We start from the raw sequence: 18,471 nt of genomic DNA, 5'->3' as shown, positions 1-18,471 counted from the left end.
GCTACAGGTTCTTACTTTAGATGTTTAACTAGTTTAGTGAAGGGCATCATGAGATCTCTGCAGGCCTGCCCCTTCCCTTCTATGAGCAGAAAGGGTCTCTGAGTTTGTTCATTCCCAATTATTTCTCTCCCCGCCCCTACCCTGAGGGGAGTGGGTTCAAGGTCATGTTACTGACCTGTTTAAATGGAGTTCAGATTTCTTTCCGTCCTCCAGGACCTTTTCTGCTCCTGCACTCACATTGTCCTACCTCTGATGATCCAATCTGCTGACTTGGAAGTAAAATAATTTGCCATATAATAATTATATCTAATATAATAATTATATATATAGCATTTTATATATATATTTCTGCAGTTATATGCACATGTGTGTATGTAGACATATATGAATATGAATATATTTATGCATATATATATATATATTCATGTGCAGCAACTCTTGTACCTCCCATTTTAAGGCTCTGCCATCATCCCTCTTACTTGGTCATGTCCTGCTATGTCACTCCTGCAGCTGAGAGTCTGTTCACTGACAGGTCCCACTCCCAAACTTCCTGCATGGCCAGTCAAGTCCCCCCCTAAATCCCTTGCAGCAGAGGGATTACATGTTGATTCTCCTGTCCTGGATATTATTAGTCCTACAGCTGGTTATATTCACAGGCTCCATTCAACGACCCATTAATTTTCTCTGTCTTGTAGAATTGCTTAAAATTTCTGTTAGTGCTCGTGGCTATCTAGAGTGTTATTACAGTCATGTAATTGGGTTCTCCTAATCTTTCTCTTTTGAATAGCTGAGACGGGAAAAAATGCTCTGCAGTAATGTGTAACTATTTGTGTTTGGGAACCACCTGGGACTGGTGCATAAATGTTTGTTAAAGGCAGGATAGCAGCTAGTGAGACTTGTTACTCCTTGTTGCAATCACAGCCCTCTCACATTAAGCTGGTGAATCATTAGCCCTGGTGGTGCATTTTAGAGTTGCAGAGCAGAACCAATGGATTCATGAAATAATGTATTCTCCCAAGGCAGGCTAAAACCCATTTGCCATTCTCTAGTTATAAAAGCAGTGGTGCAGTATAAACAAGCCTTAGCAGTAGTTTATCCATCCATCCATCCATCCATCCATCCATCCATCCATCCATCCATCCATCCATCCATCCATGTCTGCTGGAAGAAGGTTTCTGAGTCCTGATGGACAAATAAGAAAGAAAGAAAGAAACATGACCTACTGACATTGTATTTACATAGGAATTGACCAATAGTCTTTTTGTCTCCTTCTCCTAAGTTCTTTGGTGTATTATAGAAGTCTTAGAAGAAAAGACCCAGCAGAACTGTAAAATAGCTTGTCTTACATGCATGGCTTTTGAAATTGGTGGGATTTAATGTGGAAAAGAAGTACAAATCACTAATGCTTTTAAGGGCTTTTTATTATCAGTGTAATAATTTAATAGATTATCACTTGATTTTAGCTGAAATTCAGTCATATGATAATCTCAAATTCTGGGATGATCCAAATGCAGAAATATCAGAAAAAGTGACCAAAAATTCCCTAAAGAAAAAGCTGCAGCGTGACATGAAACAGTGACCTCTCAGAAAGAATATCATAGTAAATTCTTACTGAAACTTATTGATTACTCTTCTTCAATTTCTCTGGTATTGCTCTTAACACTCTGTTTCCAGTGTTACCAAAAATAGGTAAAAATACAAACTCCTTAACACCAACGTAGCATTAAGAAGCAGGCATTCTTTGTTTGGCTGGATGCATGAGGGGATATCCTCTGTAATATTGTGCATGCTGAGTACAGAAAAGCTCCTATTTAGAGGCTTTATTTTACACATATATTGATTGATTTTCCTGGAATAAACATGCATTTGATAATCATTTTCCCAAAATCATTAACATATTTTCTCTCCTCTCTGCAGATGTGTTTTTCCGTCCTGGGGGTCTCTTTGGTGGTCCCTGTGTCTGGTGACCCCAAAGTCAAACTTGGTGAACTGATAAAATTTGGCATAACTGGGCTGGTTGCTCTCCAGTTCTTCTTTCTGTAGAATGGGCATTCTGCAGTTCCATAGGCCAGTGGTTTTTCAAGAATGATCATTGTATTAACCCACCAGATGCAAAAAATTCTTCATCTGGCAACATTCTCCCCTTTAAGGCTTGTGAAGCTTGTCTTTAACTGTTCCAGGAGGTGGCCTTTTCCTGCTGATGGGATTGTTTTTTTTCAACAAATTGGACATTGCACTGTTACAGATTTTTCTATTTCAGTCGTTCCCACACTAAGTACAGAGTTTTGAAACTAGATGTCATGGACTCAATTCCCCTGAGGGATTCGTTGTGTTCTTTCCCCATTGCTTTCCTCCCTACAGGAAGTGGAACAATAACCTCTTGGTTGTTTGTTACCCACCATCTCTCTTGATTCTTAGTGGCTTTTAATATATTTTCTAAACATTGATCCTCGTTGTCAGAATTAGCCTTAAATTCAGGTATGTCTTTTTTGGTTTATTTATTTTTTTTTAATTTTTTTATTTTGGCACTGACTCTGGGATGCCTTTTTCACCTACTCCTTGAGCTGCTTTGTCTGCCAGTCGGTTTCCCACTCTAACATTAGTTTGTCCAGATTGATGCAGTTTGCAATGCATCACTGCCACCTCCTTTGGTTTTTTAAACTTCCTTCAAAAATTGTAAATTCTCTTCTCTGTCTTGAATAGATGATCCTTGAGCTGATAGCAGTCCTCTTTCCTTCCATATGGCTCCACGGGCATGAATCACAACAAATACATATCTAGGATCAGTCCAAATATTCACTCTTTTGCCCACTGCCAAGTACAATGCTGGTTTTAGTGCTATTATCTCTGCTTTTTGGGCCCATGTATTAATTGGTAAAGACTGAGCTTCTAATACCTCAGTGGCAGACACCACTGCATATCTTGCCATCCATTTTCCATATTTCATGAAACTAATGCCATCTAAATAATTCTAAATCAGAATTCTCTATTGATTCATCCTGCAAATCAGTTCTGCTGGAATATACCTGTTCCATGGTTTGGAGACAATCCTGTGCCAGGGCTCCCTCATTCACTGCCTTTGGATCAAGGAAAATGGCTGGATTCATGGCTGCTGTTGTCTCTAACTCCACATCATCCTGTTCCAAGAGCACAACTTGGTATTTGAGCATCCTGCTGGGGGACAGCCAATGCCCTTCCTTTTGCTCTAATATGGATGTCACCATGTGAGGGACAAAAGCAGAGATGTGCTGTCCAGTCCTGAGCTTCCTGGCATCTTGGATCAGTGGAACAGTTGCAGCAATTGCTTGCAAGCATCCTGGCCATCCTGTACTCACTTCATCCAGCTGTTTGGAGAAACAGCTCACAGGTCTCCTCCAGGTTCCCAACTACTGCATCAGGACCCCCAGGTCCCCTCAGGTTATCTGAGCATCCAATTTTCCCCATAAATCTCTCCCCAACAAGGGGACTGGGCATTAAGGCATATATAGAAACTGATGAGTAGTGCAGTTCTTTCCTAATTTAAATTTCATGGGCTGACCGAGTTTCACTTTTCCCTGTAGCACCAGCTATATTTACCACATTGTGTACATTTACCACATGTACCAATTTACATTTAACAATTTGCAATTTGCAATTTACAGTTTACCAATTTACATTTGCCACATCCGTACTAAGCTTTCCTTTACATGTTTTCAATACAGAATAAGTTGCCCCTGTGCTTAGCAAAAATTCCACCACTTCTTTCCCCAGCCTCAGGGGTTCAGCTGGGGTAGGTTCCCCCTTTTCCCTTCATCTTCTCGTGTAAGGTTGTAAGGCAGGGCCGAGCTTCCCAGCCTGGGGGCATTCCCATTTCCAACCCCTTTTCCTTACCAAGTGCGCTCTGGTTTTACCTCTTATCGTTGTCGGGGAAACGATGGGCGCCTCCTGCCTCCCCTTCTCCTTGTTCCACCTCTCCATTTTTTTCTCCTGCCCTCTTGGGCGGTCTCTTAGCACCCTCTAGAGTTCCAAGTAGGTTCTCCTGGCTCGTGTTTTCCCTTCCAGCCTGTCACATTTCTCTATGTCTGTTGTAATACTCTTTCCAAGCTTCATCTAACAACTTACCTGAGTCACACGACTCCAGTCCTTCCATATTCTGGAATTTTTTCTAATATCTGGGGCCGACTGCCCTATAAAGATAGTTTCTAACTGTACAGCCTCCTCTAGATTCTCAGGATCCAGATTAGAGTATTTTGTGACAGTCACCTTCAATTATTCAATGAAAGTCGCAGTCCTGTCCTGCTTTACCTCGTGCAGTTTTGACCAGTTCATTTAGCATACTTTACACCAAATAGTGCCCATCTCTGGTACCTTGTTAAAACATCCCCAGCCCGGGTAAATTAAGGTCTCACCTTGGGTCTGTTGAAGGAAACTTTTGATCTGTAGTTGCTTCTAAGCCTCCATGAGAATGTGCCCCCTCCACCTGCTTTCTGCCCATGGTCAATACCATATATTTTTTCTGTACTAACCAATGATGTTAATTTGTATATCATTTCAGTCAGGTTCTTGAGTCCTAATTGTAGTTCCTGGTGTAATTCCAGCAGTTTGGGTCAGCCCTGGTTTAGCAGTCAGAGGATCACAGGATCATTTGGGTTGGAAAAGGCCTCTGAGACCATTCAGTCCGACCTGTGACTGATCACCACCTTATCAACCAGACCATGGCAATAAGTGCCATGTCCAGTCTTTCTTTAAACACCTCCTGAGACAGTGACTCGACCACCTCCCAGGACAGTTCCTTCCACTCCAACCTCATCAAATTATTTTTAGTTTTTTCCACATGTCAGGATAAGGGCAGTCCCTTGCTTTCTGCCTTGTTCCCCTTTCTCCACTGCTTTAGCTTGAACTTTTTAATAACACTGCCCCCCAGCCAACCTTGCAGACAAAGAAAAATTATCCTGTGGAGTGAGACCAGAAAGGCTTTGGCAAACTGTTTTTAAATGTTTCTTCTAAAAGCTGCAGAGAACAGAGGCTGTTGAAGAACCAAGCTTTGTCCTTCAGTGACTGATTCTGAACCAGTGCCACACGTTGTGCTTATTCCTTTGATTCAACCACATAACACAAAGGAAAGCAAGAACTGGAGTTTGCCTGGCATAGTTCCAAAAAAATCAAGACAGCAGCTAGTGCAAAATAAAGAAAAAAAGTGCAGTTTTATATAGCTAGAGACTAATGAACTGAGCTTTATGCCCACTTTGAAATAACTGAATATGCCAGTGTCCATGAATCCTGAAAAGTCAGAGTGCAGGATTGTACAAATTCACTACTAGCTCATCCATGAAGGCCATCACAAGGGCAAAAATATACCATACATATCCAGGCTCATGTTATAGCTTCAGTGGTGTCACTCCTGTGCTTTCTATTGCAATTCAGACTTACACTTGAAGGAGGGCCATACACCTAGTGAAATGAAGAAATAAAGATACAGGCAAACAACTATGGGATGCAGACTATTGATTAATTTTTTCCATGAGTCTGGGAAATGAAGCTGATGTTGCTTTTCTTGGGAGAACAGAAAGAAACTCCGACCTGAAAACAGCAGTTCAATGAGTGCATTAGCTACTTATTTATGGTTGAGCTATATGTGTCAGATGGCAACAGGTAAAAGCACAGTTTATTTCTCAGGTGATGCAAGGACAATGCTTTCATAACTATAGAGCACCCACAGGTCAGCACAGCCCCCTTGGATTTGTGATCCCTTGTTCTGTCTCTCAGTAAACTTGATGCCTCTGCAGTCCACCCCTATTGAGGACACAGGGTTTTACTTCATTCTGTTTGTACAAGGTGTACAACACAAAAAGTAAAGAGCCTCCTGAAGGAAAGGAATTGACTGAAGAAGCGCTATCTTGCCTATCTGGGTTGTGATGTGGTTGTTTCATGCAGAGTGGTCAAGGTCCCGTCTGCTGATAGCAGGAAGCTGACCTTGCTTTTTCAGGGAAACTGCTCCCAGAGATTTCTAAACATAGGAAAATCAGCAACTTTCTAGTCTGAGGTGACTACCCTGTCTGGAACTTTTGTAACGTCTCAAACCAGACTCCAGAGTTTCCCATGCTTTCATATGGATGCAGATTTGGGTTTACCCCTCCCTCCTCTGCAGAGGAAGATCAGGAGGCAGAGAGCTGGCATCCTATGTGACCTCACAGGGGGAGGGCTTGGAGTTCTTGGGCAAATAATAGCTGGGACTCTTGGACAGCACAAAGTGCAGACTTTCCCCTCTGTATTTACACCTATAGATTAAAATAAACTATGTCCTCAACTACACAAGTAGTCCCATCCCTTCTGGGAACAAGGATGTGCAACAAGTCTGATGTCCCAGAAATCTGTATATACAAATAAGTTGCCAGATGGGGAATCAGAGACTATGGAGTACAGGACTCACCTGTCTTTAGGATGAGAGATATGCCCTGTTTTACTAACCATGTGGAGCAGACGGAGTGGGGAATGCTCAGAGCCCCATCCAGCTTGGCCTTGAACACACTTCCAGGGATGAGGCAGCCACAGATTCTCTGGGCAACCTGTGCCAGGGCCTCACCGCTCTTTAAACTGAATAATTACCTCCCAGTATCTAATCTAAACCTAGTCCTTATCTAAACTGTTCCCCAAGTTCTGGTTAGCAAAGAGAAATTAGCATTTCTAGAGCATAATATATCTCAGTCTGTTGGCGATTTCTAAATTAAGTGAGCTGTATCCTTAAAGCTTTTGTCATTCCTGGGCAAAGTCAGCTGAGAGTGACCATGCTGGATCTCCTCTGTGCACACCTTGCAGGCTGTTCCCAGTTATCACAGAGGGAGCTTTAGTGTCCCCTTGGTGGACACTAAAGTTGGGCAAGATGAACTCAACTGTGTCTAGCTGTTTGTTCCTATGTTTTGAGAAGTGTTCGCAAACTGCTTTGTTTGCTTTTCAGAAATGCTTTGGCTTCTTCTCTCCTTGGCCTGGCTTTAGCTAAAAATGATATTTAGGTAACTGATTTATGCCAAATACATGCATCCTTTCCTGCACATTGAAAAAAAATTGCAAGAGAACAAAGGACAAAATTGTCCTTTGGGTTACTGAAGGCTGATCTCTGTAAAGCATTAGAAATATGGCAAGCACTTATAAGCAATTTCAGGCCACTTATTTTTTTTCCTTTTTCTTCTCTCCACTTGATTGTTTTGTTAGGGTTTTATTCTGTCTTACCAGATCAATGCTACATATAGTTAAAATACACACAGTCTTCTAAATGTAGGAGTAGGGAAAGGGCAAGAGAGCTAGGACTTCAAAACTCTCCAACTGGTGTTATGGAAATAAACATCCACCTCAGATTAACTCCCCAAATTCAACTTTGTCTCTGAAAAGCCATAACAAGGTGCCATGAACCACTGCTTTGAAGTGAATAACACCTGCTCCTTCTGACTTGAGCTCTTTTGACAGAGAAGCTCTGTGCTGATATCCCTGAGTTACCCCTGCTGTGCAAACAGGGAAAGGCCACAGGCATCCAACTTCTGCTGAATCAAGGACTGAACCTGAGAGCCCTGAACATGAGTCCAGTATAAAATCCACAGCCTGCAAAATGCTTCAGGCTCACACAGGAGGGAATCTGAATTAATACTCTAAATGCTGAGTGGTTTTCCTGCTAAAACCTTTGTTTCTGCAGGAGATGGATAAATGGGAAATAGAAATTTCCTCAGCTTCTCTGACACTTGCTGGATGCCTCAGAGCACAGTCTGCTGTGTGGGAAGCCAGGGAATATTTTGAAGGGGTAAAGCAGATATCTCAGAAAATCTATAAGCTTTAGTGTAGGGAGCAGCCATGGCAAACAAAGTGTTTGCAAAGGCCCAGCCTCCATGATTTCCCCTGATGGGCTCAAGTGAGAGAAAACTGATTGCCATTCACAGCTAATCCTCTCAGCTGAGCTCCTGCTTTCTGAGAAGCACTTCTCAGAGACAGGTACCCTGGGAAACAATGATGCCACGCAGAGCTTGGCCAGTCAGCAGCCTGCTTTATCCATGTTTATGCCTTTGGATGCCAGGCTGAATAATTCAACTGCCCTGGCACTCATTTGCTAATGGCATCATCAATGCCATCAGCCCAATGCAAGTTAGTTCAGAAGGAAGCTTTGCACAAGACAGGGCCAAAATTAGACGTTCAGGTAGAAATAATTCAAGATAATTGATGACTAAAATATATGTTATGTCAATAATCTGTAACACATGTCACAGTTACCCTGGTGGCTTGGCTAGACACCTCTTGGTGCTTGAATGGATGTCAGTGAAAAGGAGATTTATCCTCTTTCTGGAGGCAGAGATAGGCCTGCCCTGGTGGATGAAGGGAGACCACTATTCAGATTATGTGGGAAGAGAATTAAGGTTATTTGGACTGAGCACTTAAAGGACTGGTCAGCCTGAGTCAGTGAATTATAGGGAATGGTCTCCAAAAAAGAAGGAACAGATCTATATTTCTATTGGATCAAATGCTAAAATTTCAGTAGGGTTTAGAAGGTGCCTCTGCTTTGGAAATCTGCCTAGTGCAGTTCACCAATCAGCTTTTCAAAAAGCTTTTATTAAAAAGCATTTCAGAGAATACAAGAAAACAAATGGAGCCCCCTGAAAACAGATAAACAAACAGAAATTAATAGCAAAACAACCCTCCAGAACAAGGAATCTGGATTGCTGAGTCTGATGCACCTCTCATTCCTTCCTTGACATGAGAAAGAGCACAAGAATTTTCAGAGGTATTGCGTGAAGGAGGAGAGATGTAGCAACTATAAAGTGCCTGATTTTACATCCTCTAACAACCCTCTGGCTGTGATCTGCCTCAGCAGCAAGAAGTGTCAGTCAGAAGGAAAATTTCACTTCCTCAGCTTCAGAAGACAAACACGTTTAGGAATTTTAAATTTACTTTCTTATTCATATTACTATTGTTATTCCTATATACTATATACTCCTATATACTATAGGTATTCCTATTGTTATCTAAAACCAGGATTATCACGTTCCAGAGTTTGAAAAAAAGAGATTAGGAACTGCATTCAACCCTAATGTTTTCCACACTTCATTTTATACATTTATTAAAGAAGGAATGCTTGCTATATACTATTTGTTGCTGGTCAGCAGAAATATGCCCTTATAACAGAAATGGCCTCTGTTCACTAAGCAAATAAATACCATAAACTTAATACATAACTTAGGGGTTGGTTAGAAATTAATGAAAATAATTCAAAGTGTTATCTACTCACTTTATGCCAAATGGAGGCAAAATGCCCAGCACGAAAGGTACACCTCTAGATTTAGGTCTCAAAAATTAATAAGAATTAATTTTGCATTAAGGTGCATGATACTGGCTGGCTGCACCATTTTTCTGCTGCATTTCTCTTTCACATTGCAGCAAAAAAGCAAGCAAAGGAATTGAAAAATAGCTTGGAGATTTGAATCCATCTTCATCAGATGAGAATGATGTAGGCACTGCTGGTTGTGCTGCCAGATGAGGGCAGGCCTGTGCTGCCAAGTCTTTCACTGTCATCAGGATAAATCACTTTACAAGCTTAAATAAAAGAAATAGACCTACTGACTCTGTAAGATGTTTGCACAAATCATAAACAGTTATTTGACCTTCTCTCTGATTTTAGGAATAAAAGAAAAGCCAGATTACCTTTACGTATATTCATTTCATATATTCATATTTTCATTTGCCCATTCTATGTCTTTCATATATGTGTGTGACTTCTGCACATACATTTAAAGAAGTCTTGCACGTAATTACTTCATTTTATATTCAGCCATCAACAATTGTTGCAAAGTGACATTACTGCAGCTGGTAACATTTAATATTTTTATTTCTATCCTAAAACCCACCTATTTTCCCATCACTCAGACATAGTAATGAAAAATTCAGATCATGCTGTCCACACATAAACACACTGCTCCCAATAAATTCAGTATTATTTCCAATTTTCTAAGGACAAAACACAGGACTGAGCCTAGAGTTACATTCATGCAAGAAAGGAAGAAATGTTTTTTAATTAGGTATAAGGATTTGAGGGAATATGCTGGATACAGTTGAAACTCTGAGAAAATACGAGGCTGTATTTTGATATTTATACTTGCTGTCTTTATTTTATTTTATTTTATTTTATTTTATTTTATTTTATTTTATTTTATTTTATTTTATTTTATCTGTATTTTATTTATATTAGTTTTATTTTATTTTATTATTTTATTTTATTATTTTATTTTACATTATTTATTTTATATATTTATTTATTTGTATGTATTTTATTTTATTGTAAGGATAATTTTAGGAATTTTACTTCAATCCAATATGCAGAAATGAACTGTATGTTCTTTCTCTTCCATTAACTTTCCTTTTTATCCCTCAGGCAGCTCTATTTTATTTCTCTTTATATAACAGTGATAACAGAATGGTGCAAGTATAAGAAATAAGGATCTGAAAATGCAGAAAATTGAGGGCAATTTTGTGAAAAGCAGACAGAAGTCCAGATTTGTGATGCTGGCATTAATTAGCTGAATTTTGCATTTAACCTCTTGGTCTTCAGAAGCATTTTCATTTCTTCAGAAGTAAAAAAAAAAAAGACAAACCAACAAACTCAAGAAGTTGTTACTGAGCTGACAGCAGGAGAGAATTTTGAAGAAGTTTGCTGGTTGAAGTGCATTGGAAAAAATTATGCATTCAGGCAGGCAAATGAAGTGTTTCTGTTGTGAATGGAAGTTTCTGGAGCTGGCTGCATGGAAGCCAGTGAGTCAACAAATTGAATGATAAAAAAAAGAAATCACAGATAACCCCATATTACGCCTTAATCACACAATTTATTACAGCAAGATAACTCTGGAAGAAGAGAGACAGCCAATGTGAAATATTAATCCTGGGGACCTGGATGACATCTAGAAGGTCCTAACATAGATCCATGCTTTTCAAGATTGATAGGGATGTTGGCCCAGCAGTCTTTAAAGGTTTCTAGCCTTGTTGATCTGGATTGGATTCTGATTTCTCAATAATGTAAAACAATGATCATTATTTCAGCTAAGTTACATCGTGGTTTTGTGATGTGGTTGCATATAAGATATTACTCCTTAATTATATTTTAAAAGTTACAAAGGTATTGGAGGCTTTACCCAAGACTTTAAGGGCTGAAAATGATCATTCATTAGTGGTGACAGGGAAGACACTCCACTCTGCATCAGTGAACTTTTGGCATTTTCTTGTATACTCTGCAGGAAAAACAAGTAATTGCTAATGAAAACAAAAACTGACCTAGGTAGAGCAGTGGTTGGATTTGGGGTGGGTGTTCTCTTATTGCTTATTTAGGTGGAAATTTTGCACTTAACACCCACTCAGAACTGCAGTGGCAGTTACCCCACCCAGATTTTAACTCCATTTATTTTGCTGAAGTTGGCACTGATTTCTTCTCTCTGGTGGCCAGTGCCAGGACCTGAGGGAATGGCTGGAGCTGTGTCAGGGGAGGGTTAGGGTGGATATCAGGGAAAGGTTCTTACCCTAGAGGGTGTTGGGCACTGAAGAGTCTCCCCAGGGAAGGGTCACAGCCCCAGGGCTGCCAGAGCTCCAGGAAATGCACAGGGTGGGATTGTTGGGGTGTCTCTTTTGAGGGAAAAACTTGAATGCACGAAATAGCTACTGGACTTGGTGTTTACATGAATTTACATATTGTATAAATATAGATCAATAAATGGAAGCAGTATCTAATAACCAGAGAGAAGAGGTTAATTGGTTTGATTTAATTTAATGTTCCTTCCCAATTCCAGGCACCTCTTAGAGAAAAAGGGCTGTTAAAGCTGCAGATTGCAACCAGGAGCATGTCAACTCAGAGAGGAGCTGAGCTGGCCTAAAATCAGCTTGGTTTCCATATTCATGGAAAGAACCTCTAGCATCATCAAGTCCAACCATCAACCAGTACCACCACCACGTTTGTCAGAAAACCATGTCCTCAAATGCCACATCCACGTGTTTTTTGAACATTCCAGGCATGCTGATTCCACCACCTCCTTGGGTGACCTGTTCCTGTTCTAGTACTTGAAAGCTGTTCCATGACAAAAAATTTCCTATTCTCTAATTTAAATCACCCCTGCTGCAACTTGAGGCCACTTCCTCTTATCCTGCCACTTTTTACCTGGGAGAAGAGACTGACCCCCACCTGGCTACAATCTTCTTTCACAGATGTTTAGAGAGCACCAAGGTCACCCTGAGCTTCCTTTTCTCCAAACTGAAAGAGAAAAGGCTACTCCCTCCTTCTCATGGGACTTGTGCTCTTCACCAGCTTCATTGTTCTTTGGACATGTTCCAGCCTCTTTGGACAGATTCCAGGCAGCAATTCCCAGGGTAATTCTGTCACAGACACAGGCAGACTTTGTCAATCCTGGTTTGTCTGCTGTGTTAGCCCAACAGGATCCTGATCACACCTGGGGTCTGTGAGAGCAGCAGGTATTTAGCCCTGGAGCTGGACAGCCAGCAGCCCACTCCTCATGGCATTCTGCTGCCCACACCCACAGTCATCCTCCCCCTTTGTCCCTGCTTGTTGCAAGAAATATGGTGGAAATAAATTCCAAAGAGACTGAGACCCATGGAGTATTCTGCACTGTGTGTTGTAAATCTTGTAATACTTCCTCTTAGGATAATCGTGTGCATGGAAAATCCAGGTAAGATGAATGATGCTTTTTAAGCCGTTTATATTTCAGCACCTCCCAGAAAGGCATAGAAAAAACAAGGTAGATTGACTCATGGCTGTCCCCATTTGGAAAAATCTCTTTTCTAAATTAGCAATGAGACACATGAGCATAACTGACAATAATTAGCTAACAGGAAAGGAATGGCCAAAGTGACTTCCCTGTTCTTTCAAATGAAGACTTCAAGCATGACTAGATGGAAAATACAGCTGTGTGCAACAGGCTGTTGATATCAGATCAGGTGCAACTGGATGAAATTACATGGTGTGTTAGACTTGTGGTTCAACTACAGGGGCTATGGAGCCATTTGTACCTTTTAATCTAAACCAAAATGCTATCTCCAATGATGGGACGAGTTATGAGCTGTGCTCCATCCCAGGAAAAGAGCTGGACTGCTGTACAATATTTGTTTTGAAAGCTTCCTTTAAAACCACAAAAAACTGGTTTTTTTCACTCTGTCCAATATTAAGACTAAAATACTGTGTGGCAGAGAATCCTGATTTGTTTTTGCCTTGTTCTGAGCTACATCGTGACTCTGCCAGAGAGGATAAGTGTGCAGTAGGAATTCTCTTCCCTGTATAAGATATCTATGCCTAAAGAGTTAATGTAACACAAGGATGTATTAAAGAAACCCCAACTCAGAAAAAGAGAGAAGAAATATAAACTTTGAAGAATATTACCCAGCCACTGAATGACACAAAGGCAGAGAATTGACATGAAACTTGTGTTTCACTTATCCAGTCTGGACCTAGCTGGAGTTTTGCTTGCTGTTCCCATCACAAATCACAGAAAGCTGTTATAAATACCAGCCAAATAACTTCCCTTTAGACTCTGGATATAATTTATCTGTCCAGGAGTGACTGTTTTGGGCAAGATTGAGCTGTAATGTTCCTAGCTGGGAAGGAATCAGCTTTCTTCCTGGTGCTTTCCAACTCCTCTCAATCATCTACTGATTTTCCTGTAGTATTTTACAGCTCATATCTAATACCTTGGGACTGAGATACCTTAAAGAACTGTGAAATCAGGGATAATCTTATGATGTGTCCAGCTGGATGCCGGATTTAAAGGCAGTGTGTGGACCAAGAGGATAGCATTTGCCATCAGACTTTTTTTCTGTGTTCAGTGCAGCTCAACATGTTGTAGATCTCTGAAAAACACACATCAAAAGGCTTTTCTTTCTGTAATTTTTCTGGTTCCCCATAGGATACTTTAGCCTAATATTGCATATGTGCTTCAAAATATTTTTGTTCAGTTACGCTGAAAAACAGTTGAAGGCATTTCAAGCCACCAATGAAGCTTCTAGCACCAGCAATTACAGAGTGACTCAGTTTTTGTAATTAATTCCTGTGCCCATAAGCCACTAAAGATAAACAGAAAATAAATCAGGCCTCCATAGCCTGTTCTCTCTCCCTGGATTCCCAGGGATGCCCCTAGGCAGCTTGACAGATGAGGGAGGGGACTTACCTGGCTGAGCCCATCTGCATGCACACGGCATCACATTTTTAGACCAACGAAGGCTAAAATCTTTGTTTGCTTTTCTTTTCTGCCCACTTGTCTCCCTGCCTCCCTTTCCTGTCCTCATTCTGTGTGTGTTCACACCCAGGAGTTGTTGTCATGTGCAGCTGCAGGGCAAGAGCTGGAGAGATAGCAATGACCTGAGTGGTGGCACTTTGCTGTCATCCTCTGCTGGACAACGCTGTGCTGGTGGCAGTGGCACTGCCGTGATTAGCTCTGATCAGCTCTATCAGCTGGGGATGTGGCATGAAACAACCTCAGGCGATGACCTGTGCTAAGGGATGGAGGGAGGTCAGGGAACTTTATTATCTGCCATGCCATAAACTCAACATGACTCAGCACACAGGGCTGAATTCCTCCAGAGCATTAGCTAAGCACATGCACGGCTGAAGTCAGAGACTTCTGGAATCACAGTTGTCAACTCACAGCTCTTGATTAGAGCTATAGGTTAATGAGGGGAGGCTTTTCTGAGAGCACTCAGAGGCTGCAGGGAAGCCCTCCCAGGAAGAGAACTGCTCATTCCAGTAAAGCAGCCCTGGCTAAGTCACACTCCCTGATAGCTGGGACCAACTCAGAGTACTCTAAGGAAGAGTCACAGGAGTCTTGATGTGTTGTGGGCAGCCCTACACCCATCCTGCAACTGAGTTCCTTTAGAACTACACAGAAGCCCAGGGTGAGGTTCCTAAATTCTCAGACACTGAGGTGCCCTAACTTCCCAAACAGTCTGAGCACTTGTGCTGCATCCAACATTCTGCAGGCTGTCTCGATTAAATAGCCATTGGCCATAAACTTAGACAAGACACTTCATTTGTAACATTAAAATAAATAGGGATTTCACTTAAACCCTTCAAGGGAAATTCTATTCCCAGATGCATCAAGTGAAGTTAAATCCTTTGTCATTTAGGGGCACGTGGGTTCATCAGACCTGGAACAATGATGAACTGGAGGCATTTCAGTTCTTGGCCACATCAGTTTTACCAGTCCATTACCACAACACTGAAATACCTCACAGCTCTAGGACATTCAAAAAAAAAAAAAAAAAAAAAAAAAAGAGAAAGGAGGAACCTGATGCTTGAGAGTGCTAAAAACCACTCAGAACCCTGTGGATGTATACCCAAATTTTCACCTGTGCAAAAAACACGTGGCTTTGCCTGCATATTCCCACAATATCATTTTAGTACGTGCTGCCTGAGAGGGGTTTGGAGGGGAACAGACTGGCCTCAGCTGAGAAATCTTCAGCTGAAGGAGATGGACATGGTACTCACTGCCCTTTATCAGGCAGAGAAGAGGATGGTGAGTCTCAATTGGAGCTTGCAGGGCAGAGGCAGGAACAGAACAGTTGAAATTTTAAAGTCATTAAAAAAGAAATTTCTCACCTGACAAGAATATAGATGGGAGAATGTAAGTCACATATGGAGACAGGAGGAGCTGGACTGAAGCAGTGTCCTGCTGCCCAGCTACATTTGGCTCAAATCACAAAGAATCCCCAAAATACAAGTTTGACACTGCTCCCTGGCAAGAAAATACCTGTGAAACCTGCTGGTAACTTGTGCACTCCATCAGTATGGTTAGCAGAGATCAGGACAAGGAGAACTCAGCTCTGGGAAAAGCTCCTCAGAGCCTGGTGAGAGATCAGGCAATAGGTACTGCAATCCCAGTCTATATATACATTTTTGTTCATACATATATATATCTATCTATTTATCTACCTATACATTGATAAAGAAGAAAATCAGACTTGGATGGAGGGTTTGGCACAGTCTTCTTTAAACCTGTGCTCTCTTTGTATAATGTAGCTATAATAACGTATTTTATAGCAATGTAGTTAGCATGGTATAATAATGTATTTTATGGCAATGTAGTTAGCATAATTTTAATAACTTTTTACTGCAACGTGCCAAATATTCTCTTGTTCCTTAAGCTTAGGTTGCAATTCAAGGTACTGGTCCCTTGCAGGGATAGGCCTTATTTTCCAAGTATAGGCAGCATTTGAGGAGGAAAAATTTCAGTATCATTTCTCCTGGATTGCTATTACACATACTTAAAAGATAAGCTACTACAAAAAGCAACTGAAATGAGCTAAAAGAATGGGATTTTTCTGGCTACTGTATTGCTTCTGTTCTACACCTTAGCAATTTCTGCTGTGAATGATTAATTCAGGTCCAAGTCCTTAGATGAGGCTAATGCACTGATTCAAAACATAGCAGGAGTGCAGGAGGAAATGAAAGAGAATAAGAATGGTAAATAAGTAAAACATTTTACAATGAGATTACTTCTGCCTGGTCAAAGCAGTAAAGTTTTACTGGCTTGTGCTACGTACCTGTAACTGGAACGATGACTCACAAAATCAGTCTTGGAAATCTCTGTATTCACATTAATATGCACATTCAGAATAACACAGGAACAGGATTTTTTATGTCTTTGGACATAGTTTGTATGTCTGAATTAACCAAAGTGAAATCTGCTGACAGAGATAGATTTTGTGAGTATTCACATCTTAAGGTATGAAGCAGTGGCTTAGGTGGTCAGCCTGGGGGCAGGAGGAAAATGTTGAGCTCCTCTGAGAGACTCCCTAATTCCTACCTGAGCACCAGTATCCAAGTGTTTTTTCTACCCCCACTGACTCCCTGGGAAGATTCCCCATCACCTCTCATCCTTAGTGATAGGGAACATCTTTCCAGAGTGTATTTTCCATGATTTTCAACTCCACCTGGCCCTGCATGAGTGGAATTCAGAGTTCACTAACGGCACAGGCCATGTTTTGCAGGTGATAACTGCTTAAAAGGACAACTTTACAGGTGAGATCACTTCTCTTTGACGCTGAGAAAGGAAAGAGGGGGATGTCTATTTTACATTGCTGGCTTTTCTGGAGATTGGATTAGAAATAAGCAAGCACAGAAGTCGGTAAGTGTCCTTACCCCTTGTGAGCAATCCTGGCTGCTCAGGTGTGTTTATTGGAAGGATATGTCTATTTATTAACTTCTCACCAGGCCTCGTGGGAGTACATCTGGGAATCAGCTCCTCTGACCAAACCCAAGTTGTTATTTATGATAAAAAAAGAACATTGGTAAAGCTGGAAAATTCCTGAAGCATTGCTTCATTTTAAACCAAGATTTCCAAGGAGGTTTTTGAGTTGAAGATATTGAAGGACTTCTGATATGTTGGAAGAGTCTTTCGATAAGAATAGTAAAGCCACTGGATTTTTAAAGAAAATAATGTAAAAAAAGAGTAAATTAATTTGTGGCTATTGAAAGGAAAATTGAAAATACTAAACATTCTAAAATGTCTTAGTTCATAACTGAGCTATTTATTTTACTGTGAGACATTCACATTGCTTAAGGTCACATTAAACAAAAGTGAAGCTTTCTGTTTGAAAAATATTAATGATTATTTCCACCGATTCAACTAAAAAAAGCCCCAAACCCCAAACATTTTGTTGTAGGGTGACAATTAATTTGTTACAATTAATGGAGAACTGGCTCTTTCCTGAAAGTGACTTTTTAAATGATAAATCTGCATATTCTGTGGAAAGATTTAAAAATCTTCAACCACTTCTAGTCACGAAACACACAGGATTGAAAGCAAAGTTAAATATCAATATAATAATACATCTATTTAAATATATCTATTTTCATTTTCGGATTTTTGTTGCTTATACTTTTCTTATGGAGACATATAACATCTTAAAAAATGATTGTACCTCTAAGTTTCTCTGTTTTTAAGATTCCTCAGGCTGAAATCAGAAAATCTTCAAAGCATTAGTTCCTCAACATCACAAGATTCAAGCACTTTGAATCAATTTGCACTTTTGAAATTTCAAGCTGTTCTATAGTTGATAAAATGAAACAAACAAAAGAATTTCATTCACATAAAATAAGAAATTGTTTTTCTAATAATCAAAATTATTTTAAGATGCAGCTTTGTCCTTGGAAGGTAAGAATAGTTTCCAACAAAGTATAACTTACAGAATAATCATATTAAGCATATTTTAAGGCACCATGGAATGTTCATTCTCATCAATTTCTACAATTACATTTTGACCACTACGTCATTTCTTTATCTGAAGAGCTAATAAATGACAAATGGGATGCATCTTTCATGACTCAGCATTTCAGTTATTTATTAAGTTAGCTCTAATATTTCAGTTGCCTTTATCAAGTACCTGAAAAAAAAATAAGTATCTGATAGGACATTGTGGCAAAGTATATAAGCATGAGGTTTGTGCTGCTCAGTCTCAATTTGTCACTTTGAC

This window comes from Sturnus vulgaris, chromosome 5, assembly GCF_052056855.1.
Source record: "Sturnus vulgaris isolate bStuVul1 chromosome 5, bStuVul1.hap1, whole genome shotgun sequence".
NCBI lineage: Eukaryota > Metazoa > Chordata > Aves > Passeriformes > Sturnidae > Sturnus > Sturnus vulgaris.
This window is presented reverse-complemented; position numbering follows the sequence as displayed.